Source organism: Marmota flaviventris, chromosome 3 (genome assembly GCF_047511675.1).
Source record: "Marmota flaviventris isolate mMarFla1 chromosome 3, mMarFla1.hap1, whole genome shotgun sequence".
In the NCBI taxonomy this organism is placed as follows: Eukaryota; Metazoa; Chordata; class Mammalia; order Rodentia; family Sciuridae; genus Marmota; species Marmota flaviventris.
This window is the reverse complement of record NC_092500.1, coordinates 112,279,049-112,305,660: the sequence shown is the minus strand read 5'-3', so window position 1 is coordinate 112,305,660 and position 26,612 is coordinate 112,279,049. Positions and strand designations below refer to the sequence as shown.

The window sequence follows — 26,612 nt, the reverse complement described above, 5'->3', positions numbered from 1 at the left end:
TGTTGCTACCAGCAGGTATATTCCCATCCTTTTCTACTCTCAGCAGTGATGAACATGCACCCTGGCTGCCATGCCCTGGTATCCTATCGTCCTGATCTCTTCCCTAACTTGCTGCACACCCTTTCTTTTCTGCTCAGCTATCAAAACAACCACTGACCCAAAGATTCCTGAAGGTACTAGATGCCTTTGCTTTCTTACTCTGTCCTCTCTCTTGTAGGACTCCCCTTACTTCCAAGGCCTCTGGTATCCTCTGTAGGTGGATTACTCATGGTTTATTTCTCCAGTCCAGATCCTGTGGTATCTAATTGCCAGTCTGACACATCCTCTTCTGGTTGCCTACAATGCATCACAAACTGAACATTCTGAAATACTAAACTCTAGCCATTCCCTCCAAAACATGACACTGGTATCAAGTTGTACAAGCCAGAAATCTGGCTTCTTAACATTTCCCTCATCCCATATCCAGTCTCTTCCTAAATAATACTGATTTGTTCACACCTTTATTGTTATTTATTTTTATGTGGTGCTGAGGATCAAATGCAGTGCCTCATGCATGTAGGCCAGTGCTCTACCACTGAGCTACAGTCCTAGCCCAAACAGTATTGATTTTAATCTCTAAAATATCTCCCAAGTGTGTCCATTTCCCTATCTTTCTATCAAGGTCCCAGGATCTCCTCTTCTCCCTCTGGGGTTCCTGTGATAACTTCTTAGCTGTGGCTTTCTACATCCAATTTCATTCCCTCTAGTCTGTTCTTCACACAGCTTTGCAAAAAATAAAGTTTCAAAAACCAGAGCACAGCATCCTCCTGCTTAAAACCTTCAATAGTTTCCCATTGATCACAGGGTTGAGAAAGGGATCTCCATGGTCTCCTCCTTATTCTCCAGCATCCTTCTATTCTCCTACCATACTCACTGTTCCATATTTGTCATGATTCCTTTCAGGGCAGAATATCAGTGTGAGGTGCTCCCCCTGCCTGGACAGCACTGCTTCCCCCACTCAGATTCAGCCTGCGATCCCCTGGCTTCGCTACTCTCACCATACTTCCTCAGTGACTGCTCTGAATCAGCTGGCCGAGTTTGAGCTTGTTTTACTCACAGATACATCCTTTCTTTCTGTCCCACTCATTGCAATGCAATCTGTCTTTTGTTTTTGTGATTGTTTGATTGATGTCCCATATTAGTGGTTAGATTTCTGCATGGTTCTTTCTTCCCCAACTAAACCACTGGTGTCCTGAAAAGAGGGACATGTCTTAACACTTATTAATGTCCTTCCAAGGGTCTAGCCTATTGCTAGGTGTCTAGCTGTGATTGGAATAGTTAGTAGGATCTAAGCTCCTTTTCACCAATGTATGGGTTTAGCTATAAATAACACAAATCATCCCTTAAATATAACACATATCCTTGTGTATGCAAGATTACAATGTTCCTGGCTCATGTTATAGGTAGTTTAAGTAGTTATCTATTAGCCAGCAAGTCACTAGAGTTACAGGGAAGATGTAGTTCAGCCATCATTTGTGCATACATTTAGTCAACACATGCTTATGCATGGCCTGTCAGGAAGAGTGGTAAGCAATGGGGGATACAGAGATGAATAAAATACAGCAGCTGATGGTGGTGCTGCTTGGATAGTTGTGTGCTATACAAAGGCACCTATAAGAGGAGGAGCTTAGAAATCCAACTAATACTTCTCTAGGCAAGCTCCATGGCAGATAGGCCACCTCACCAAGAGGGAGCATCTGTATCAGTGAACCCAAAGGGACAATGTGAACCTTTAAGGCCATGGTTGAGGGCTAGTTGCTTAAGGCTCTGAAAGAGAAAGACACACCCTCAAGTAAAAACCATCCTTAAAAGATGGCTCTGAAAGTAGAAAGGGGAAAGTGACAGATCAGTGGGGCCAAGCAGACCCTCAGAAATGATTTACCAGACTGTAATCTTCTGAGGTAAAGGTGCTTGAACATTAGTCTCAGGTGCTCTGTCCCAGAAGTTGTCTGGGCCACCAAGGAGCACCAAGGGAGAGACGATAGGGAGGAAGAGAAAGGGAGAGACACCACCAAGGGAAAGAAGCCGAAGTTCCTTTCACCATTTTGCTCTGGTTTGGCTCTGAAAAAACTTTATACTGTAGATATGTTGTCTTCCCCTCAGACACACACATCCAGGGGGTAACTGTGAACCCATCCAGGCAAGAAGAACCCAGCGCCCTGCCCCGCCCCCAGGTGTAAGGGAAGTATGCCAAACCTGGAATGCTAACATGCTAATTCTTAGCACGCCTCACCCGGCTGTTCCCACCACCCATCACAATGGGCCAGTGAAGTAGGGCTGCCTGGTGAGGCAAACCAGGCAGAAAACAGGCCCTTCCATAATGTTCTGTGCAGCTGGGAGTGTTTATTTTCATGATTTAGGGTGTGGCGGAGAGGAGGGCAAGGAAGAAAAGATAAGGACTGAGGTTTGCCCCATGTTGCTTCAAGCTGGGGAAGCTTTGATTTTTTTTTCAGTGCTCTGGATTCCTTTCATATAGCACTTCCCTCTGGGCCTCTATCAAAAGGCGTTTTAGATATTTTAAATGATGGATGGTATTGCATGTGTTAATTTCCTTCATTAAAAAAAAACAAAACAAAAAGCCTCACAATGTTTGAGCCCGGGGAACGAGTCAGTGAGCAGTGGCCTGCTTTCCAGACACTTACTGAGGCTCCAGGAAGGTGGGCGATTGGCTGAAGGTCACAAATCGTTGGCCACCTGGCAGAGCTAGGCCCCATCTGCCTGCCTTCAAAATCTACTCTTTGATTTGAAGAGAAGAGCAAATCTGCCTCATGAGGTTGTGAGGATTAAGTGAGAAGCTCTACACAAGGTCCCTGTTGAGCTACCAGGCATATCACAGAAACTGGAGATCACAGAAAATCTGGGTTCCCTTCTTCTCTCGGTAACCAAGAGTAACCAACCACTGATAAACCAGAGGGCCCAGTTCCTGGCCTGGCCCTTTGTGATGGGTGTCAGGAAAGGCTGGGCGGGGCTTGCTGCTAATTACCATGTTAACATTCCAAGTTGGGCATATTTCCCCTACACCTGGGAGGCGGGGAAGGGCTTCGTTCTTCTTGCCTGGGTGGGTTCACTCTTACCCTTGGATGTGTGCCTGAGGGGAGACAGCATGTCTAGAGTATAACATTTTTCAGAGCCAGACCAGAGAAAATGGTTGCGGAGCCTGGAACATCCACAATCTGCCTGGGCTCACCCTGTCTGTTCTTGTGGTCTCTGCTGCCTGGTATTGGAAGATGGTGACCCCTAGCCAAGCCCATGCGCCTTCCCAGGTCTTTCTCAGTAGATATAGAAATGGCTGCATGAATAGGAAAAAGCTTGGTGGTGGTGGGCTGGAGTGGAGAGAAGGTTCTAAGATCATCATAGATGACTCTCAAAAAAAAAAAAAATTAATTCCATTTTTATGTGGTGCCTAACTAGGCACAGTGCCAGAGACTCCAGTCTGAGACAGACACTGGAAATAAGCAAAGGGTGAATTGCCGCAGTCTGGCTGGGCACAATTCAGGAGCCACTTGTCAAAAGAAACAAACTTTATTTTTAGAACACACACACCACACCACACAGCTCCTCAGGAAAAACCCTCAGAGCCCAACTGCCACCACCGGCTTCCCACAGGCCTCTCAACCTCCCCCACTCCTCCTGCTCTTGAGGCCGATTGGCTGGGTCGCGTGGGCGGAGCCAAAAAGAGTCCCCCAGTGAGCAGCTCCATGGTCTGAAAGGGCGGGGAAACAGCCCAATGAGCATCACAGCAGAGGAGCCAATCAGTTGGCAGCTAGAAGTTTGCTGGCAGCTGGAAGTTTGCTGGGGCCCCTTCGGCTGTGGCTCTCAACAGTGAATGAAAGAAACATTTTCCAAGCCCTCTGACCTACCAGCTATAGACATGGCTCCCTCTTATTATAATAAATTTGTATTATTATTATCCCAAAATAAAATTTAAAAATCAATATAATTTGTCCTTAGTAAGTTTTTTTATTGGAAGGGCATATGAAGGATCCTTCTGAGGTGCTGATGTGAATGTTAGTTATTTGGCAATAGTCTTATGCAAAAATTCATTGGACAAGGGATTTTTGTATTCGTTTTTATAGCTGCACATGAATGTAGAATTATTTCCGTGAAAGTTTCAGTTAAAGGTGAATCTACAATCATCTCCATAAAAATTCAATTAAAAGTGAAATCTACAGTTATTTCCATACAAATTGTAATTAAAAGTGAGATGCAGGTAAATTTTGTTATATATTTTCTACCACAATTTTTAAAAATGAGATGCACTTTACACCCATCAGATTGGCAGAAATTGAGAAGTTTAATACTCCATCTGGCAAGGATGTGGTGAGAAGGGAGATTCTTAAACACTGGTGGGAACATAAATTAGTAAAATCACTACAGAGAACAATTCAGAATTACCTAGCAAAATTGGAAATACAATTGCCTTATAAGCCAGAAATTCCAGTTCTAATATAGTACTGAGAAACACTCTCACATGCAAACAAGAATATATGTATGTGACATTCTTTGGAATATTATTACCAGTGGTACAAAATTAAAAGCAAAATGTTCATACTGTGCAACAATCAATGTAGAACAAAATGTACCCACAAAATATATACAAAATAATAGCATTTATTTTCATCAACTGATCAATAATAATGTTTGCATTTCTCTCATCAGCAATAATTCAGTATTTGCTAATTCAGCTAGAAATAGTAATCCCAGTGACTCTGAAAGCTGAGGCAAGAGGATGAAAAATTCAACGACAGCCATATATATATATATATATATATATATATATATATGGAATGTATTTATTAATTTTGGTATTTCCAGCAAATTTTTAGAATATAACTACTGCAAAAAAAAATTTAAATCTTTCAATATTTATTCTTTGACCATAATGGAATTAAATTAGAAATCAATAACAGAAAGGAAGCATTCACAAATATATGTGAAATAATACATTCCTAAATAATCAATGGAATAAAGTAATTAAAAGCAGAAAATATTTTATGCCCATTTAAAAAAAAATTAATTAGGTTTGGGGATATAGTTCAGTTGGTAGAGTGCTTGCCTTGCCTGCAAAATGCCCTGGGTTTAATCCCCAGCACCACACACACAAAAAAATAATAATAATTAAATAGTTGAAAAATGTTTCACTTATTATAAATTTTATCATTTAAAAATAAAATTAGGGGGCTGGTCTTGTGGCTCAGTGGTATAGCACTTGCCTAGCATGTGTGAGGCACTGGGTTTGATTCTCAGCACCACATACAAATAAATAAATAAAATAAAAAATTTCATCAACAACTAATAAAAATATTTAAAAAATAAAATTAGGGCTGGGGATATGACTCAGTGGTTAAGTGATCCTGAGTTCAATTCCCGGTACCCGCAAAAAAAAATAAATAAATAAAAGTTAACTAGGTGCGGTGGCTATCCCTGTAATCACAGCTACTCAGAAGGTTGAAACAGGAGGATTGTGAGTTTAAGGTCAGATACAGCAAGACCCTATCTCAGAGAGGGGGGGAGGGGAAGGAACTAAAAATATATAAAATTATATTATAAGTAAAAATAAAATGTACCGAAACTTATGGGGTGACATTTAAACAGTGAAGAGAAAGATACAGAATCAGTAACCTATTCTTCTCTTAAGAAATGAGAAAAGGTATGGCAATATGTAAATCAATGGATGTGTAACTGATGTGATTCTGCAATCTGTGTATGGGGTGAAGGTGGGAGTTCATAACCCACTTGAATCAAAGTGAGGAATATGATATGTCAAGAAATTTGTAATGTTTTGAACAACAACAATAAAAAATTAAAAAAAAAAGAAGTGACTGTCAAAAAAAAAAAAAAGAAAAGGAAGAATTAAATACAACCAAAGGGAAAAAAGAAAGAATAAGAATTAGAACAGGGCTGGGATTGTGGCTCATGGGCTGGGGTTGTGGCTCAATGATAGAGTGCTCGCCTAGCATGTGTGAGGCACTGGGTTCAATCCTCAGCACCACATAAACAAATAAACAAAATAAAGGTATTGTGTCCATCTATGACAAATAAATAAATAAGAACAGATAAATAAATTCAACAGGGTATGTTTAATAAAGAAAATCAATTAAACCAACTAAAATACTTTTTAAAATGTAAGAAAAAAATTATTTAAAACAGTATTCTTGAAGTGATTATGTATAGACTGACAATTAGTTTTACCATAACAGGTCATCTAAAAACTATTTATATCTGAATATTTTCAAAACTCTTTGTTTCTTCTTTCCATCAACTTTCTTTTCTTCTTTCCTTCTCTCTTTTCTTCTATTCCTCTTTGCTTCTGGCAATTATTTGGCTCTGAAGTCTTCTTTTCTCATGTTAAAATAGCCAGTTCTGATTTCTTTAAAAAAAAAAAACACTTTATTGAGATGAAATTCACATAAAAAAAATTCCTTTTTAAAACATACAATTCAAGCTGATCATGGTAGCACACACCTGTAATTCCAGCTACTTGGGAGATTGAGGCCACCCAGGACAACTTAGACCCTGTCCCAAAATAAAAACTAAAAAAGGACTGGAGGTATAGCTTAGGGGTTGAGTGCCCCTGGATTCAATCCCAGTACTGCAAATAAAAGAATAAAGTGTACAATTCAGTGATTTTTTTAGTTACACTGTGTTGTGTAACTACTGTCACAACAGAATTTCAGATCATTTTCCTCACCCCAAAAAGAAATCCTGTACTCAATTAGCAATCATGCACCATTCTTCCTCTTTCCACAGCCCCTGGAACACAATAATCTACTATCAGTTTCCAAGGATTTCCCCATTCTGAACATTTCATTTTGTAACTGGCTTCTTCATTTAATGTGATTTTTTCAAGATTATTCTTAGTTGTAGCATGTACAAGTATTGCATTTCTTTTTATGACCGAATAATATTCATGGATATACCACATTTTCTTTACTCATTCATCACTGATAAACTTTGAGTTGTCTCCACTTTTCAGCTTTATAAATAACACTGGTATGAACATTCTTGAATGAGTTTGTTATATGGTCATACTTCAGTTCTTTTGGATATATTCATAGATCACCTTATCTAGATCATGTAATAACCCTATGTTTACCTTTTTGAGGAATTGCCAAACCATTTTTCCATTATTTGCACCATTTTAATATCCCATTAGCATGTTTGAAAGTTCTAATTTGTCCATATGTCTGCCAACAGTCATTAATGTCTATCTTTTAAAAAATTTTTTTGCTTTCTCTTGATTAATGTTTTCGTGGTTTATCATGTCCTATTCTTTAACTGTCAACCTACCTATATTGTTGTATTTGAAGTAAACACATAGAATTCATAATTTCTTTTATCCTTTCTGCCAATTTATTTTCATTAGTGAATTTATATCATTTACATTTAATGTTATTATTGATGTATTAGAGCTTAGATCTATCATTTTATCTGTTATTTTCTGTTCTTTCTTTTATCATTTTTTATGTTTTTTCTGTCTTCCTGCAGGTTGTTTATTTTTCAGAATTCCATTTTCTGTTATACTATTATTTGATATATCTTTTTGATTGCCTTTTAGTGGTCACTTAAGATATTATATATACATATCTAATCAATTTTATCATATTAATGTACCTAAGTCCAGCTTTATTCAGAAACTAATCATTTGAGCTGGAGTTGTGGCTCAGCAGTAGAGTGCTTGCCTCACACTTGCAGGGCCCTGGGTTCAATCCTCAGCACCACATAAAAATAAATAAATAAAATAAAGGTATTGTGTCCAGCTAAAACTAAAAAATAAATATTTTTTAAAAGAAACTAATAAAAAAATTTTTTCTTAAAAGTAATAACATATTAAGGACAAATGTTATACTGGATCAAATGTAGGAAAATGTAAGGACTGACTTAGATAATCTTAACCCTTCGCCTGCTATTTCTCAGTTATAAATCCACCCTTATACATTCTGTCTTATTATCAACTCATCAACTTACCTCAGAAATATCAATTCCAACTGAATGGTACTTTCTCTTCATAAGCCAATACTCCAAGTTTCTAGCTACAGGTGACTCCCAACCTCTTCGTTATTCCAGCGCTATAACTCTTAGTCACTTCCTGCAGCCCTATAGGTATCTCAGCATTCTTTTTTACCCTTTCAGCCTTTCTTTCACATGTAACAATTTCTCTTTATAAAATATCCTCTGTTGATAAACCTCATGTGATTTTTATTTTTCTAACTGGATCCTGGCCACTAATGCTGACCAAAGAGAAAGCAAAGGGCCAGAAATGACGTTATACTGACTGCCTACCATGTACCACATATACTCATGCACTGCTTAGCAACAGGGATATGTTCTGATAAATTCATCATTGTAAGTACATCATAGAGTATTAGACAAACTAAGATGCCTACAATGTCACAAGGTGATATAATCTTATTGGACCACCAACATATATGCAGTATGTCATCAATTGAAACACTGTTATGTGGTGTATGATAATACATAAGTAAATAATAAATATTAATGATACTTTACAAGTCTGTTAATAAAATGTATATTTTATATGTCTATCACTTATTGAGTACATATTATATGAAGCTCTTCATGGTTACTTTCTTCTCATTATTCTTTATTCTAATTAGTTATATATGACAGCAGAATGCATTACAGTTCATATTACACATGTAGAGCACATTTTTCATATATCTGGTTGTATACAAAGTATATTCATACCATTTGTGTCTTCATACATATACTTAGAGTAATGATGTCCATCTCATTCCACTGTCTTTCCTACCCCCATACCCTTTTCCTTCCCCTCCCACCCCTTTGCCCTATCTAGAGTTTGTCTAATCCTCCCCTGCTCCCTCTCCCAATGGCACTATGAAGATTTTTTTGAATGATTTCTTTTAGTTGTTGATGGACCTTTATTTTACTTATTTTTTGTATGTGGTGCTGAGGATCAAACCCAGTGCCTCACACACGTTAGGCAAGCGCTCTGACACTGAGCCACATGCCCAGCCCCTCATTTTTCTTTTCTCAGTTTCAGCGTCAGTTTTATCTCAGAGCTTTCACTGATCACCTTATCAAAACCAGATACCATTCCCTGTTCATCTCTGCCTCAGCTCCTACACTCTCTCCTTCATAGGATACAGAACAATGGGTAATCACTTTATTTTTCTAGTCTTTCTTCCCTATTAGAATGTGAAATCCATAGAGGAAGACCCATATTGGTCATACTTGCCATAGTATCCTTAAAGCCCAGCATAGTGTTTGACTCATGGTAAACATTCATAAGTATCTTTTAAATATTGGTGTACCTGTTATGTATTAATGCTTAACAGTCACCTCAAAACTGAGTAGTTTGAAGCAAATACAGTTGGTTATTTCTCAAGAGTCTGTGGTTTGTCCAGGTGGTTCTTTTCCTTTGCCTGGACTTATTCAAGAAGCTGCATGCAGACAATGGTCTGGCTGGGGCTGGGAGGTCTAAGTCAGTAGAACTAGCTAAAAGGCTGGGACCTCTTGTTTTAAGTAGTGTTGCCCAAATTTCTCTACATGGCATCTGCATTTTAAGGGGGTCAACCCCAGTGTGCAAATGCTTATCAAGCTTCTGCTGTGTCATGGTTATATCTCACTAGTCAAGTCATAGGGCCAAGTCCAGAGTCAACATGGGAGGAGACTACCTAAGGGCTTAAACACTGTGAAATACCAGTAGACTGATTCAGTGGGAGTTGTCAGTGTAACCACAGTTTGTAATTTTATATACATTATCACTAATATTGACACATAATTGTTACTGTCATCCCTTTGTACAATTGAGAAATCCAAGGTTGTCAGAGTTCAAGGAATTTGCTCAAGGTTTATAGTTTCTGAGTGGTGGAAAAATTCTGGTTTTTATTCCAAATCCTGTGGCCTTCCACCTATCAAGTGTTCTCCTGGGAGGACCTGGGGAAGGAAAATGGATACAACTCATTTTTATTTTAATGATAAGTACAATAGGTCTTATTTTTGCTTACATGCACTGAACAAGATGAGTTAGATAATATGTACTGAGGAAAGATAATACGGATTGAGGAGATTTAAAAATAGCTCATATCACCTCAAAAGGCAAGAAAATTCATGCCCACAATGGAAATTATATGGCTCCTCAGTTGTGGTAGTGCAATATTTCATATATGACTCTCTGCCATAGCTCCTACCTCTATACTATTAATTGTTCCCCATTTATTATGAGCTGTTGCAGGTTTCGAAGTCCACATTGCTCTATACATTGTCTGAAGCACAACAGGCTCTCTATAAACATTTGTTGAATGAATTAATGAATAGAGGTCAAGGAGGCCAAAGATGAACTCCTTCACCATTTGCCAGGGATCCCAAGGAGAATCAATAAATAACCAGAGAGTGAAGCATTAAATAGAATGAACAACAAATTGTGTATTATTTGAAAAACAAAGAAAATTCAAGGAAGCAGATGTTGTGGTTACACAAATGAACAACTCAGGAGAGAACTCCAACCCATATTTTTTATTTTAATGGTAAGTACAATGGGCCTTATTTTTGCTTACATGCACTGGGACAAAATGAGTTAGATAATATGGACTGAGGAGAGATAATAAGTCAAACTTTGTACCTTTAATAAAAGCTAATTTAAAAATGATTTGTGCTTTTAAGTATTTTTGTGTTATTTTTTTTAGAAAGTTTCTAATTCATGTCAGCATGTTCTGCTCATTTTTCTATTTCATTTTTTCTTGATTCTTTGCCCCAATGCTTCTTATCCACACTTTCAACAGTCCACAATGAGGAATGACACCCCACAATACAGCTTTCTATCCTCTTGCTTGTTCTTCCCCTTTCAGCATTGATTTCAAGAACTTAATTTTTTTTCTACAATTGAAAGCAAATTGTCCCAAAGAAAATTTGTTGAAAACCACAGGAGTTGGCAGGTTTCATCTCTAGTGATATTGAACTATGGAGGATTTGGACTCTGGCAACAACAGTCACAGCAGTGTGCAGGGTAAAACAAAAGTAAATAAATAAAATTAAAATTAGCTTTGAAAATTTAACTGGGGATGGAGATCCCATGAAAATAGAAGAAAGTAGAAGGAGGGGGTTGAAGGAATGGAGGAGGGCCAGGAAAAGGAAGGAAGGGTGGAATGAAATTGACCAAAATATCAGATGTACATATATGAATACAACACAGTGAATTTCACCTTTATGTATAACTACCAGTAGAGACAGGGAATAGGGGGAGGGAAGAAAGAAGGGAAAGATGAAGTACTGGGGACTAAATTGGAACACATTATATTCCATATTTTTATAATTATGTCAAAAGGAACCCTAATATTACATATAGCTATAATATACTAATACAAAAAATTTAACCAGAAGTCCACACACTGCTTTTGGCACATACAGCTATTTGTGAATGGCATAACCTATTAAATACCAAGTTTTTAATTCTACAAACATAATAACTATTTCAAAGTCACCTAAGTGGTACATCTGTTGTTTCATTTAAGTTTTTATAGGTGTTCCATGTCTGGAACAGAACAACAAAATGGGTTAAGCAGTGTGGATGAAATTTTCTACAAAAAGAAATATTAATCTCCCATAGAAAGAGCAGATTTTTTTTTTGATTGATGCTCTAAAAAGAACACAGATTTTAAGTAGTAATTAAAAATCCATAGAAAAATTAGAAAAGTGAGATGTGTTCTTAGAACTATTAACATTCAAATTAAATATCCAGGTAGGTGCACAGTGTTTGCTGGGGCCCAACAACAGCCTAGGAAGCCAGGGGACCCTGAAACCACCATCATCGACTACACCTTCAGACTGTCATTGGCTCTATGAACTTGATGCCTGGGCCTGTCCCTTTCCTCCAGCCCAGCTGCAGGAAACTGTGGCAGAATCAAGTGTAAACATTTATAATGTTAAATACTAAGATGCATGCTGAAACTAGGTGCCATGGAGTAAGCCTATAATCCCAATTTGGGAGGCTGAGGCAGGAGGATTGCAAGTTTGAAGCCAATCTCAGCAACTTAGTGAGACCTTGTCTCCAAATAAAAAGTAAAGAAGTGGGATTGGAGGATGTAACTCAGTGCTAGAGTACCCCTGGGTTCAATCCCCAATACCGCAAACAAAACAAAAAAAAAATGTGTGCAGGGCACAAAATGTGGATTCCTGATTTGGAGACCAAGAGGACTTTGATGGGGCTGCTGGGCTGAGATGATCACCTTATCCACCTGGCCACATCCTGGAGGGTGAGCCTCAATAATTCTTGGTTCTTCCTGGCCTGTCTTTAAGGCAGTGGGTCTCAACCAGGGTGATTTTATCTCCAGGGGACATTTAACAATGTCTGGAGATGTTTGGGGTTGTTATGACTAAAGGAAGGAGTACTTTTGGCATCTAGTGAGTAGAGAAGCCTTTTATCCTGCAGTGCATAGGACAGCCCCCTACAACTTTCAGTAGTGCTGAGGTTGAAAAACCCTGCTTAGGACAATAAGACCAGCTTAGGAAAGCACTTTCTAAGCAACTTGCTTCCACAGCAACTTGTTCAAGACCCCAAGCTGGGAAAGTCCACACTGAGATCAGGGATCCCAGTGGGGCTACTCCAAAGGCCCCTCTGAAGCTAAAACCTAAAAACTCTGAAGCTAAAAAAACACTGCTTCCTAACAATGTCCCTCCTGGTCTCACTCTAATGTCTCTCACATGAAATGGCCACTATGATACCTCCCAATTAGTTCTATGATGTGATTAAGTTCTTTAAAGCCTATGAAAATGCTTTGTTAACTGGTTAAGTCCTGAACTGACATCAGCAATTATGATGAATACTGAGGCCACAGGAATCCAAATGGTACAGAAGGGGGCAGACCCTGAACTTGTGGACTCTGCATTGTGTAGGGGTGTCACCTCAACTCAGCTAACAAGTCAGATGGTGGAGGTGGAAAAAAGAAAGACACATTCTACCTCTGTAAGGCAGCAGGAGTGGAATAGTTTTCAAACCCTCCCTAGCCCAGTGGCTGAGCAGGGTTTTGGAAGCAGGCTTCCTGGATTCACATCCTACCTCTGCCACATACTAGATGAGTGAACTCAGATAAGGTATACAATCTCTCTGAGTCTCCCTTGCTCCTCTGTAAAATGAAGATCATAGTATCTAGCTCATAGTGTCCCAGCGACTGTTCCTGGCACACAGGTAGTACAACATCAGTGTGAGCTGCTGTTATTAATATGCTATGCTTCCCACAGTGCTTTCTGACTCCATCTTTGACATACCCTTCAAAATTCATTTTGTCAAAATTCACTTTTTGTAGTATAGCTGCAGATTCCCTAAGGGTTAAGGTCAGGACTGTTTTTGTCATGAGGTATCTCCACTCCCTAACGTGTTGTACTTAGAAACTTGGTTGGATCAATAAATGAAAGGATGGATAAGTCCTCTGTTTCCAAAAATATGATTCTTGGAATCATATTAGAGGCCTGTCAATAAGTATTTGCAAAGGAATGCTTGCAATTATTAAAATGGGAGCATTTATTGATTCCACAAGTATTTACTGGTCATCTACTCTGTGATATCTGAATGAGATAGGAAGCCAGTGGAGTGATTTGAGCACAGTAGTGACATGACTTACACTTCAAAGGATCACTTTGTGCCATAAAGTCTATATAACCCCTGTAAGGGGTTCATGGCATACCAGATGCTGTGATATAGCAGATGAAAACTGCATTTGCGTTGAATCCCAGGAAGGTGCAAGAAACCTTACTGTTGGGCAGGGGGGATTTCCATGGCCCAAGGCAGAAAACAGAGTGAGGGGAGACAGGAGGAAATGTGCTGGAGGGGTCTGCAAAGACATGTCACAATGAACAGGTGCTGCTCCTAACACATCCCTTACTTTCATGGTCTTATTGGTTTTTAGTAGCAGGAACTATATTGAAGAGGGGCAGAAGTTACTCCCACCAGTATTTCCTTCCACCATTATCTCTTACTTGGTCCACAGACTAGTAACACACACATTTTTTTTTTCAAATTCCTGATCACAAGGGAGGGACACTGTGACACCAATGCAGCATATTGGTGCTGGGGGAATTTTGATCTTCCTCATACTCTAAACTACACTTCTAGACCCAGGGGCTTGTATATATAGCACCTTCCTCTCAGACATACTTGTCTGGGGCAAGAAAAGGGATAACAAATCTCCTTGGTTTCCCAAAGTCGGGTGATACTATTCTTGGGGGTCTACTCTCTGTACCAGCTTGTCCCATCATTGCTCCATGTATATGGCATTTCAGGCCTATATGTAAGTCAATCTTGGGTGGTCTCACACCCTGGCCCCTCAGCCATGCCTGAACATGTCTGAGTTCCCAGTTAGACTCTCTTGCTGGAATCCTCATGATCTGTATAAATATGTCTACATCAAAAACAGGAGTAATGTACATCCACAGAAGTGTTTGTTTATGCAGATGGCATGCCACGTCTCACTGAGCTAAAATTATAGGAATGTGTTTTTAAGTCTGTATGCTAGAGTTTCCATTCAAGTCCACATTCACAGGATTGGGCTGTGGGAAAGAGCATTACTTCTCTATGTTAGTATAAACATGAACAAAAAGATCATTTTTTTATGTTATTATAGCTACTCTAGTTTTAGATTAATTGAGGAACAAAGGAATTTTCCATCAAGGTTTTGGCCATTTACTTGGAAGTCCGTTGACTGACAATATTTCCTTTCTCTCCCTTTTTGGCTCATATTTCTTTCTTTTTTTTTAACTAAATTTCAACACAAACACTCAAACATTCAGTGCTTAGGATACAGGACAGGTGATGAGAAAGGAAAGATAAACACAAAGTGGGGGGAGGGGGGCAATTGGACCCATATCTGTCTCCCACTGGAATCCATGTCAGCTCCTTCTCCTCTCAGAGCCCCTGGCTCTGTTGCTATGACCTGCAGAAGATGCTACTGCTTTTGCCCCAGACCCACACTTGCACCTGGCCCAGGATTCAGGAAAGCTGAAGGAAAGGATCCTACAGATCTGGAGTATCAGGCTAGTTTGTTTTCCACACCAACAACAGAGACATCAAATCTGCAGAAACCTGCATAAGTTGAAACAGTGCTTGACATAGTAGGACTTTCCAAGAGTAAATACTGCTACTGTTCCACTTAGTCTTCCAAATCTCCTGCAAGTTCCTCCTGTGGCCAACCCTAACTAGTAACATGTTAGGAAGGGGGTTATGGGTAGCTTGTTTCAACCCAGCTGAAATTTAACATTGTAAAGCTGCCACAAATACCACCATCCCAATGGATGACAGTGCCATCTTCCAGCACCAAGACTGCAGCTCTCCCTTGACTACCCCCACCTGAGTCCAGCCTTCTTTTTCTGGCTTACCATGCCTGTTCACACCAGCACAGAGGTGGCAGAAAATCTGTAGACTAAGCCCATGTCCAACAGAGAAGTGAGATGCCCAACCAGGGCTTCTCCAGGGGAACCTCACTGCCTATGAGTGACTCCCTGGGAAGCACCTCTCTTCACATGGGTTCACAGAAGAGAAGCGTGTGACCCCCAAACTCTTCCCCATTCTCTCTAATAGAATCTATGAGAGGGAGGGTGATAGTAACAGAGCCTGTTCCACCACTGCTTGGTCACCTTGGGGAAATATGTCTGGTTCTGGTTATTGGCAACTCCTCACAGTATTAGCAGTTCTCATCCACAGCTTTCAGCCTTCACCTCAATTCCAGTCTAATAAGAAAAGTTCTACTAAGCATCCAGGGTTATAGTTCTCCTTTGAAATTTCCTGGACCTTAAAGCTCCTACTCTTAGGAACAACACCAATTAAGGATATTTTAAGGAAGAGGTACTTTTCCACAGAGAAGAAGTATGGAAAAATAGATGAGTTCACTGTAAACCCAGGTATTATTCCAATTTCTGACATCTCAAAAGAAGTGGACATAAATAGAAAAGTTGGACATTCAAGGCAAGTACACTTAACAGGAGATGAAGAAGAGAGTGAAGCACGTTAAAACTCACTGAAATGACTAGAACTCTTTGGGCATTCCAATCGCTGGAAGGCATACTGGAATGTGGGAGAAAAAGAGGGAAAAACTATCAGTGGGCCATATACCAAATGCCTTGAAGGAGAAGAAATTCAGAGAATAAAGCAGCATCTCTAATATCACATTGCTAATTAAGAAGAGCCAGCATTCCAACCCAGGTCTGCACAGCAAAAATAAAATTCTTTCTACTATGTCTTGCTTTTTTCAAAGGGAGATAGATGTAGTAGCAAACATTTCAGAATTATACATCTTTGTCAGTTACTGTTGAATGGGTACAAAGTTTCAGGTGGGATGATGAAAAGGTTCTACAGATAGTTGTGATTGAGAATGCACTTAAAGCCACTTAACTATATATTTGAATACACCTAAAATGGTAAATGTTATGGTAGATACATTTTACCAAAATTTGCTGAGGATCAAATCCAGGATCTAGTGCATGATAAGCAAGCTTAACCACTGAGCTACACCCCAGCCCAAACACAATTTTAAAATACCCAGTTAAAAAAATTTATATATTGGATGACCCATGAATCTTCCACCCCCCTCACCCTTCCAACATATGTATTGGCCAAGTCAGTTTATTTCTGTTTTCCCTTTAGCTTATGGGGATGATTGGAATCCATGTGTGGATGGATAAGCTATGGTAGAAAGAAAGGCATGAGCATATTACATTATCTTATAAAGGAAACTTGTACCACACACAGAAAAAAATGAGTCCAGTATGAAATAAGTGAGTCATCAATATGCATTTGGGAAAAGAAATGAACACAATTAAAACATCTACCCCTTTTTTCTGATAAGGTTATGGATGAAGAAAAGCAGAAAACTTCCTAATTAGGTGTTTTATAAGAACAACACATGATATCTTAAGCAAAAGACTCTCTGGTCACAAGCCAAGGAGATTATGTCTAAGTGTGGGATGTCCACATATTATGGAACTGGAACCATAAGTAAGATAGCAGGCCGGTTTGAAACCTCAATGTATTATAAATCAAAACCAAATATCTAAAGTCAAAAGCTTCTATAAAAGGAGTCAGAATATAAAGAGTAAAACATGGAGACCAGAAAATTACTTATACTATTTTTTATTTTATTTTTTTAGTTATAGATGGACACAACAGCTTTATTTTGTTTATTTACTTTTATGTGGTGCTGAGGATCAAACCCAGTGCCTCACACATGCTAGACAAATGCTCTACCAATTGAGCTACAATCCCCACCCAAATTACTTATACTTTTAAGCAAGAAAAGACCTAAGTATGATTTAGAATTGTAAAAATTAAACCATTACAAAATGCTTATGAAGTAGAGGAGAAAAAATATTGACCACCCTAATATCACATTATTATTTATTTTTGAGCATTATTTTCCAAAGTAAGTCTTGTTTTAACTCCACTTACCTTTTGTCATTACTCTGCTTAGAAACCTTAAGTGACTTCTGTTTTAGTCAGCTTTTTCACGGCTGTGACCACAAGACCTAAAAACATTTTTTAATTGTTTTTAATTTGTAGATGGACACAATGACTTTATTTTACTTATTTTTTTATGTGGTGCTGAGAATTGAACTCAATGCCTCATGTGTGCTAGGCAAGCGCTCTACCACTGAGCCACAACCCTAGCCCAGATGAGAACAATTTTAAGGAGAAAGTTTATTTGGGGTCTTCCAGTTTCAGAGGTCTCAGTCCTTAGACAGCTGGCTCCACTCCTTGGGGCTTGAGGTGAAGCTAAACATCATAGCAGAATAGTGTGGTAGAGAAAACAGCTCAAGATATGATAGTCAGGAAGCCAAGAGTGCTCTGCTCATGAAGGGCAAAATATAAAACCCACAGGCATGCCCCCAAGGATCCCCAGACATACTCTATGGTAGACACCTGCCTATGGTTACCACCAAGTTAATCCCTATCAGGAGATTAGTGCACTGGTTAGGTTAAACTCTTATAACCCAGTCATTTCACCTCTAATCCTTATTACATTGTCTCACATATGAGCTATTAGGGGACACTTAATATCCAAACATAACAGCTTCCCAGTACTTAAAAATTTCTTAGCTTGTCATTCAAACATCTTCAAAATCTGATGCCAACATAACCTGTCCATCTTATTTTCCACAATTTTCCTAATGAATTCTTTGCTCTGATAAAAACCTTTTGGTTCACTGTCTATGAAACCTATTCTGATCTTTGCCATACTTGTCCACACCTTTTCAGAACATATTCTTCTTTTCTTCTTTCCAATTTAAAACTGTCTTCTAAGATCCAGTTGAAATCTTCTTTCCTTGGGCCTTTCCCCAGCCAGCCCAGCTGACAGTGAGTCATTCTTCAGAAAGCCTTTAATAAATATTGTCCTTATAATTCACTGGAAAATTAAACATTGGCTGCTTTATAGTTTTATTGTTGTCTTTAACATTTATGTCAATCTATTGATTGATTGATTAAGACAGAGTCTCACTATATTGCCTGGGCTGGCCTTGAATTCCCTGGTTCAAGTGACCCTCTTGCCTCAACCTCACAAATAGCTGTGACAACATGCATGTGCCACTACACTCAGCTATGTAAATCTTTTTGTTTGCTTGCTTTTTCTTTTTGACTTTGCAGTGCTAGGAATCAAACTCCAGGTATGTAAATCTTTATTGATACATTGTGTGTGTGTGTGTGTGTGTTTTTATTATCTCCTCAGTTAGATTATAAATTAAGGAGAGGAATTACAGGTGCTCCTCAACTTACAATGGGGCTAAGTCCTAATAAGTTCAACTTGTATTGAAAAAATGGAAAATGTAGTAAGTATATCTAAACTACTAAACATCCTAGCTTAGGAGCACAGTGCACGGTAGGAAATCAGTTGTTAGTACTCACAATTGTGTGGCTGATGGAGTTGCAATTTGCTGCCCTGCCCAGAATCTCAACAGAGTATCTGTAATACCATATGCTGCTAGCCTAGGAAGAGATCAAATTCAAAGTAGTTTCTCCTGTATGCATATTGCTTTCACACCATCATAAAGTTGAAAAACCAAAGTTTAACCATCGTAAGTCGGGAATATATATATATATATATATATATATATATATATATATACACACACACACACAGAGTCAAGTAAGTAGCAAATTCCTGCTGGTGTGCCACTAGATATGAGGTTCTAGACTAGGTGTTATCTGTCAGAGAAGAGACCATGCCACTAATATTTCTGCCCCTCTGTACACCCCTCCTCATCCCTACTTTACTCAAAGAAAGGAAAAATTGCTGACTCATTATGAAATGTTTTAGAAGCTGTCATTTCTACCTTAAAAGTTAGTAGCATCATGGCAAGACCCCTCAACTTCAAACCTTCTGCCTCCTGCATCTGAGGTAATTAGCAGAATAGGTCAAGATCAGTGTCTGTGGGCTGTCAAGCCTGGCCAAGTCTCTGAACTTGCTTCTCTCTCCTTACAATGGGGCAGGTCAGATAGCTTGAGGCTACTTGTAGCTAGGGTCACCTTGGATTCAATGGGGAAGAGGACAGAAAGGCCAACTTTGTCTTCTTAGCCTAAGCCACATTCTTTAACCCCCACCTCCACCAAAGCAGCCCGCATGGAAGATTGCTGTCTATTTTTCATTTTCTCTCTCACTTTCTCTCTCTCTCTCTCTCACTTTTTCTTTTTTTTGAACCCAGGGGCACTTAACCAATGAGCCATATATGATTTTTTTATTTTGAGACAGGGTCTTGCTAAATTGTTGAGGGCCTCACTAAGTTGCTGAGGCTGGCCTAGAATTTGCAGTCCTTCTCTAAGCCTCCAGAGCTGCTAGGATTACAGGTGTGGGCCACCATACCCAACAGGTTAACATCTATTAATGAAGTCCTTTGTTTCCCATCTGACTATTATTTCCTGCATATAAACCTCATGGAGCTATAGGAAGTCCTGAGCTCCTGTCTATAATATAACCAAACACCAGCAACATCTCACTTCTAATTTCTAATACTGCCTTTGTTTAATTACTGTAATAGTCTTTAGAAAGTCTTCATATAACTTTTATAGAATCATAAATTTATGACTGAAATCATCTCTATATTTCAAAATCAATTTTAAATATTTAGTTAAAAAATAGCATTTAATTAAGTAGAAAATGTTTAGAATCTCTTTATTTCATATCTGTGATTCCCCATTCTCAGCATTATTTAGAGAAAAACAAAAAGTCACACTATAAAAAAAGGTAAACTGATCAATGTTAATCTGGTACAGAATAAAATTTTAGAGACACAGAAAGTGTCACATTCTCTTTTGGGGAAAGGAAGCTTTCCGGGCTTAGATGACTTCTCATAAGCAAGAGCAAGCAGCAGGAGGCAGCTCTGAAGCAAAGAGCTTTTGCTCTTAACTTCCTGCTGTTTTTGTTATTGTGAGATTTTCAACCCATGCCCATGGGATTTCTGTATTATTATTAGCAAAGCTCTATTTCAGTATTTTAAAGTTTTGTACAAAGCTGGAAGTGGTGGTGCACACCTGTAATCTCAAGAGTTTCAGGAGGCTGATGCAGGAAGATTTCGAGTTCAAGGGCAGCCTCAGCAACTTAAAGAGGCTCTAAGCAACTTAGTGATATTCTGTCTCAAAATAAATAATAAAAAGGGCTGGGGATGTGACTCAGTGGTTAAGTGCCCCTGGGTTCAATCCCTGGTACCAAGAAAAAAAAAAAAACTTATACAAATTACCAAGACATCCTAAACTTTGCTCAGGTGAAATTGGACATTGCTTTAAGGGCACTGTAATGGAAGGAGGCTTACAGAGTAGCTAGAGCTGATGAGGCTGGCAGTGAACAACAGAGTCCAGAGCATGGAATGGAATGTTTCGCACCAGAAGTCACTAAACAGACAGGACCTGTTCTGAAAAGGCGAAAGGTGAAGGGAAGCCTCAGAGCTTATCTTTAAGGAGATGGCAGTCACGTGCCATGAGAATGAATCAGCTATGACACAGTTTGAGAAGAGAGGCCCCAAATCCTCAGAAAGTCTCAGAAAAGAGCAGAGGGACTGTGGGAATTGAGAAGTTTCCAGAAGCAGCAAGAAGGAAGGCATGTGCCTTCTGAATTGCTTTGGCCATCCCCATCCTCTTGACCATCTTGCCAGCCAAACACACTCTGGATGCTGCTGCCTGGATGATGTAATAATGATTGCAGTGTTTATCTTAAGCAAAATCTGAGTCTCACATTCCAGAATAGAATGTTTGCTTAAGTGAGGAAGAATAAACACTCCCAGAGGCAATCTTTGAGTGGTAGAATTATGATATTTTCCACTTACTTTACTGTATTAATCAAACTCTCTACAATGAAAGGTACTACTTTTATAATTTTAAAAAGCACTAATTGTTTTAATTGCTCAAAGATTTATCTAAACATTGTATTTTTTCCTTCTTATTGCTGCTAGGATTGAACCCAGGGCATGTGCTCCACCATTGAGCTACACCTCCAGCCCCTAAAAATTGTATTTGAAGCTGTGGGAAGGGAAAGCACATCCTGGTGAAGCATCGATCTGCAGAGCTGAAGAAGAGGGAATCTATTGTCTATAAGTGCTTCAAACTGGAAAGATTTCTGTTAGAGGAGCCAGTGGCCCAACAATGTTACTGAGAAAATGATTACTTTCTCCTCTCTGTTTTACCTTCTTTGGTTTCCCCTTTGTCCTAAACTCATTTCCCACATACTGGCAAAAAAAAAAAAAAAAAAAAAAATTGCTGCAGGAGTTCTAGCCTTTCCATCTGTTCACCACACCAGCTAGGAGAGTGCTGATAAGAAGAGAATGCAAGCTGTCTCATTCTGTTTTGTGCATCTATAATACCACAGATTGGGTAATTTATAAAGAACAGAAGTTTATTTTCTTGCAGTTCTGGAGAGTGGGAAGTACAATATCAAGGTGCAGGCAAGTATGGTTGTGAGAGGTTGTGGCAGGTTAGTCATCTGGTGCCTCGACCAGCATAGCCAAATGAGGAGATTCCAGTGAGGGGCAATGGGAGATTAGAAAAATAAAGACTCACATACGCAGGTTGTTGAAGTTAACAGCTGGGATTGGGTGGAGCACTGCTCCCTGATGGAGAAGCAGATCTAAAGAATTACACTAGCAATCTTTATTATATACGTCTCATTAATAAAACTAAAGACTATGCAAGCATTATTCTTTGTAATCATGAAAATTAGAGTTAACAACATTATGCAGCTTATTCCTCAGTTACATACTACAGTTACAATGTGCACTGTTAGAAGCTTTGAATAGCTCTCAAGAAAGTCCATTGTTTAAAGTTACTGTTATGCAGGCAGGTTCAGCAGCAGCAGAGCTAGTGAAACATTGTGGTTTTCTAGAAAAAGAGTTCCTTTATTCCCAGGAGCTGTGTGCCTGAGATCAAGGTTGAGGCTGATAAGACTCTAGCACTAATGCACTCATGAAGGGCATTACCATAGCAACTAGGCATCCTGCACCTTTGCCCAGAAACTTTTCCTGGCACCAAGCATGCCACTGCCATGAAGTCATCAGGGACCCTAATTTCAGACACTGCTCTCCCATTCACTGTCATCGCTCTACGCAGTCTGGTAAGGGTTGCATGCTCTAGAGTAGAGGCAGGCTGCATCTTCACATGACAGAAGATGGAAGGGAACAAGATAACAAGCTAAAGCTACATGAAGACTTGCATTAATTCCCCATTAACAAAGAAGACCTCTCATGGCCTATTCCCCCCTAGAGGGCCTACCTCTAAGTGTTTTGTTTGTTTGTTTGTTTGGAAAGAACTGGGGATTCAACCCAGGAACACTTTATCACTGAACTACATCCCCAGCACCCCCACCTTTTTTTCTGAATCAGAGTCTCATTAAGTTGCTTAGAGCCGCACTAAGTTGCTGAGGCTGACCTTGAATTTACAATCCTCCTGCCTCAGGCTCCTGAGTTGTTGAAATTACAGGTGTGCATCACCATGCCCAGCATTCACCTATAAGTACTATCATATTGATAACACTTGAATTTTGAAGGGGACACATTCAAACAAGCAGCATGTGTAATTTTAAATTTTCTAGTAATCTCTTTTTTTTTTAAATGAATAAGAAGAGGGTATGAATATTTTGTTTAACCCAATTACACAAAGTATTATCTTAATATGTATTTAATATAAAATTGGTAGATATTTTATACTGTTTTTTCTTTTGTAGTAAGTCTTCAAAATCCAATGTGTATTTATAGACCATCTCAATTCATAGAATACATGTTTCAAGTGTTCAATAACCTAATGTGGAATGTGGCCAATGGCTACCACTCTATCAGCATAAGTCTTGAAGAGGGAACATCCTTCTGTCCCAGCATTCCTAGCCAGATTTGACATTCTCATATTGAACTGAATTAGTCTCTATACCTATTGGGCTATATGCCAATGACTCTATACCAACATCAGACAGCTATGAATATAGCTGGGAGAATGGATTGTGCTGATTGGCTGAAGTTTGGCATGACTGAACTTGTCAGAATAATGTCCTTCTCTTGGAAGATGTCCATGTGCTAATTCCTGGAACCCACAGATATATTCAGTTTAATGGCAAAGAAAATTTGCAGATGGAATTAAGTTTGCTAATCAGCTGGTCCCAAGTTGAGATTATCCTGGTGAGCCCATAGTGATCACAAACATCCTTGTACATGGAAGAGGAAGGCAGGAGAGAGAGAGAGAGAGAGAGAGAGAGAGAGAGAGCGAGCAAGCAATGTGAACTGAACAGGCTCTATGCTACTGATTTCAGAGCTGGAGAAAGGGAATCAGAAGCCAAGGGACACAAGCAATTTCCTAGTAGCTGGAAAAGGCAAGGAAAGGGATTCTCCCTTAGAGTCTCCAGAAGGATCTCAGCCCTGCTGGCACCTTGACTATAGACCATGAGACTAGTGTTGGATTTCTGACCTCCAGAACTAAATAAATGTATATTCTTTTAAAACATTAAATATTTAGTAATTTCTCACAGCAGTGTTGGGAAACTAAGTCTGTGATCTATTTCTGAAGTGCATGGACTTCATGGATAAAGAATGGAAACTCAAATTCTTAATGAAAAGAACTAAATATTTTCATAAGGAAAAGAAGTTTGGGTTCCAAAAGCTTGGTTTTGAGTATTAAAATAAAGCCATGAAGGAATCATGAATTTTGTGCTGTCAATGGGACTCAAAAGAGAATAAAGAGGGGGCTGGGGTTGTGGCTCAGCAGTAGAACACTCGCCTAGCATGCTTGAGGCCCTGGGTTCGATCTTCAGCACCACATAAAAATAAACAAAATAAAGGTAAACAAAAAAAGAGAGAGAGAATAAAGAATTGGAATCCTCTATTCCTTGGGAGATCAGACAGTGATTTCCTAAACCAGGGGAAGAGAGTTGGAGAGTAAGATGCTGATATCACCTAAAGGTGTCCTTGCACTCTGTAGCTCCTTTATGCTCAACACCTGCAGAATGAACAATGATAGAGTCCTATATCTATTTAAGAGGGTCTAGGAGTAGAGGAGTCTCTTCCCCCACTTTGTACCAGAACCCTAGGAGGCAATTAGGCAGAGAAAGCCTGAAGCAACCCTCCCACTTTCTCCAGCACCTGCGGTCATGACAATGAGGGTTTAGAGTATATGAACCCAAAACTGGACACCATGATAAGACCATGGTAAGAACATTCATAGGTATTGAATCTAACATCTTAGTGTATGCCAGGATCACAAAGCAAGGTGGAAAATAATGTATCTCAGCAGAGTGGTCTGTATGGACTTGGCACAAAGAATAGAGCTCACTGTCCCATCAACCTTATGACAATATCTTAAGACTCCAGAATTTAGAATCATCTCTATAGAACTGGAGAAATAAAGCAAATTTGCAAAAAGTCTGTGTATGGGCTCAGGTTGTAGCTCAGTGGTAGAGTGCTTGCCTAGCATGTGTAAGGCACTAGGTTCTAATATCAGCACCACATAAAAATAAATAAATAAAGGACCATCACTAACTAAATGTGTGTGTGTGTTTGTGTGTGTGTGTGTGTACAGAAAAAATTCAAGTCATCGGTTAAGTGAAGAAAGCAAATTGCAGGGATATTATGTGGGGCACAGTCTCACAAGACTGTTTAATTGTATGGAAAGAAAAATAAATGTATATACAATATGTAAATGTAAATATACATAAGAAATTTTGGAAAAACCTACTCCAAATTGCTCACAGTGGTAGAAAAGGATGTTGGAGTCAGGAAGCAGGCAGTGGTAATTAAAGGTGGTTTCAGAATTACCCAGAAGGTGAGAAAATTTGTAATGCGGGAATATTTTTATGTATCACTTAGATAATTAAAGATTAACTTTTTTAAATACCTAGAACTGGGCATGGTAGCACATGCCTGTAAGCCCTGTGACTCAGGAGGCTGAGACAGGAGGATCACAAGTTCAAAGCCAGCTTCAGCAAATTAGTGAGACCCGAAGGAACTTAGCAAGACCATGTCTCAAAAAACACAAAGGGCTGGTGAGATGGTTCAATAGTTAAGCAGCCCTCAGTTCAATCCCCAACACCAATAAATAAAAATAATAAATATCTAGAGCTCTTATTCTAATACAATCTTACATACGCTAATAAAGTCAGAAAGCACTGAAGAAGTAGGTCACTGGAGGTATGCCCTTGGGGATTATATTTTGTCCCTTGCTCTTCCCTTTTTCTCTGCTGCCCAGCTGCCATGAGCTGAGCAGTTTTCCTCCTCTATGGACCTCCACCATGATGTCCTTACCTCACCTTTTGGCTCAGAGCAATGGAGTTGGCCAACTACAGACTGAGAACTCTGAAACTGTGAGCCAGAATAAATTTTTTTCCTCTAAATTGTTTTCATCAGGTATTTTGAAAGTACTGAAAAAGGACCTCTATGGATTCAAGCAGGCATATGGAATTTAGAACCCTGTCTACACATTCTCTGGTTCTTTCACTTTTATTAGTCAGTTTTGTGTTACTATAACAAAATACCTGAGGTAACTAACTTACAAAGAGGAAACTCTTATGTGTTAGTCAGCATTGCATCACCATGATCAAAATACCTGAGAAAGGTATTTTACTAAAATTCCAATGACATTCTTCATAAAACTTGAAAAAGCAATCATGAAACTCATTTGGAAAAATAAGATAGCCAGAATATCCAAAGTAATTCTTAGCAAGAAAAGAAAAGCAGGAGGCATCACAATACTAGACCTTAAGTTGTATTACAGATCCATAGTAATAAAAATGGCATGGTATTGGCATCAAAACAGGTAAGTAGACCAATGGCACAGAATAGAAGACACAGAGACAAACCCACATAAATATAGTTATCTCACACTAGACAAAGTCACCAAAAATATACATTGGAGAAAAGATAGCCTCTTCAATGAATGGTGCTGGGAAACCTGGAAATCCATATGTAGCAAAATGAAATTAAACACTTATCTCTCACCTTGCACAAAAATACTCAAAGTGGATCAAAGACTTAGGCACTAGACCAGAGACCCTGTACCTAATAGAAAAAAACGTAGGCCCAAATCTCCACCATGTTGGCTTAGGAACTTACTTTTTTAACAAGACTCCTAAAACACAAGAAGTAAAATC

The 26,612-nt window shown here is 39.0% G+C and overlaps 1 long non-coding RNA gene across 1 annotated transcript in view; it reads right to left on the bottom strand.

Moving 5' to 3' along the window:
* Positions 1-6,100: 6,100 nt before the first annotated feature.
* The window catches only part of LOC139705234 (uncharacterized), a 106,364-nt gene continuing 85,852 nt past the window's right edge, over positions 6,101-26,612 (bottom strand). Inside the window, exon 2 of the long non-coding RNA XR_011707130.1 lies at positions 6,101-6,409. This is a non-coding gene — a long non-coding RNA (uncharacterized lncRNA). The remainder of the gene's footprint in view (positions 6,410-26,612) is intronic.